We start from the raw sequence: 1,979 nt of genomic DNA on the forward strand, positions 1-1,979 counted from the left end.
CTTGGCTAGTTTTATAGAGAGCCAAAGTGAACGTCACTTCCTGCCTTTCTCTGTGTACCAGCATCTGAAAAAAGATGAATGGTGGTGAACGAGACACATTGTTTTTTGATCCCGTTTGAATTGTGCCACTGGGTACACACGTTTCTCAATCTAAAAGATAACTGTGCATGTCAAGAAAGTCGTCGTTTGTGATAAAACTTAAGTTATAACTTAAGTTATAAATCATAAAGACTACACACAACCATAAGTGGCGGCTCTCCCGCAGGTCCATTGTCATTGATGGTGTGATGTATATTGTGCGACACGAGAGATGTAGTCTATTGACAAAACTAAACCTCACGTTTCAGTTTCAGGACAAACTGCGACTTTGACATGCATAGTTCTCTTTTGACAAATTGTAGCCGTGTGTACCCCGTGGCACATATATATACATATATATATATATGTATATATATGTATATATATATATATATACCCCGTGGCACAATTAGAGAGCCAAAGTGAACGCCACTTCCTGCTTTGGCATGTGTACCAAGGGATTTCGTCTGCCATTTTATTTTCCATAGACTTTTCGTAAAATGCTTATAAAAATAGTTTTACTTGGTCAAACTATGTGATTCAGCTATATTTAGAATCCGGAGGGACCATAGAACATTTAATTCGGACCAAAACTTAAAACATCGAAAACATATTTTCTTTAATTCTTTAATTTCTTTATTTCTTTATTTTTACATTTTGGTCCGAGCGAAATGTTCTGTGGTCTCTCCTGATTCTAAATATAGCTGAATCGTTTGGTTTGAACAAGTAAAACTATTTTTATAAGCATTTTCTGAAATGTCTATGGGAAAATAAATGGCGGATGAAAATCTCTGGCACGCATGCTGAAGCAGGAAATGACATTCACGTTGGCTCTCTATTCAAACGGGATTAATAAAAAAAAAAAAAAAGTAACGTCTGTCTCCGTTCCACCACTCATCTTTTTTCACACTCTGGTACACAGAGAAAGGCAGGAAGTGACGTTCACTTTGGCTCCCTATTAAGAGTGAGCAACCCTGAACAATACCTGTAGGCACACCCACACATTCCCCACAGAGCCGGTTTGACAGGTTCCACCACGCCGACATCCTGAAATAGATTGTTGTTTTAGTGGCACACAGAGTCACTAAGGCGCGGTGTTGTTATCAGCTGTCTTAAAAGCCCTCGCCCTGCCAGGAGGTCAAGCTCCACTTCATGGTGGAGGTTTTCAGATCAACTCGTTACATTGAAAACTGTGTCAAAGGCTTCAACAACCCTGAGCTGTTGGCAAACATGCGGCACCGAGCACCTCCTGGTCACAGGATGACAGCTGAATTCGGTCCAACTTGAGCCAGTGTTTCCGCTGGAAAAACAGGTGCAGGACAATGTGTCCTGCAAGATTTCAAATACAGGACAAGTGGGATAAATTCCGGACACATTAAATCTGTTTATTGAGCTTAAAAGCAATTGATATAGGCTTGATATATATATATATATATATATATATATATATGACCTTTAAGGTCCTTACACGTCAAGAGCGATGCGAATATACGGCACAAAATTGCGATGCGAGTTTTGACCTACCCGTCAATCATTCACAGCCACAGATGTGTACACGTCCGAAGCGAATTTCTGAAAAATCGACCGTGGTTCGAAAAAATAAAAGCTCAGCGAAACTTCGCCGTTGGTATGCACGGTTGCATTAACTGATATAGGTTCGGAAAATATTATTGACGTGCGAATTAATCGCACGGAAAAAAAACGCTCCCGATGTGCAAGGACCTTTAATATGCATTTATTTAATAGAAGGATGTGTGTGTGACTGAATGTGTGTGCAGCCCATTTTAAATGAATACAATTAATGAATTGCGTCGGGAGATAATTTACGGGACACGGTGTCCTGCAGATTTAATTTGCCAGACTTTGATTAATTGTACAGGACAATGGAAACCCTGACTTGA

Source organism: Poromitra crassiceps, assembly GCF_964638095.1.
Source record: "Poromitra crassiceps genome assembly, chromosome: 4".
In the NCBI taxonomy this organism is placed as follows: domain Eukaryota; kingdom Metazoa; phylum Chordata; class Actinopteri; order Beryciformes; family Melamphaidae; genus Poromitra; species Poromitra crassiceps.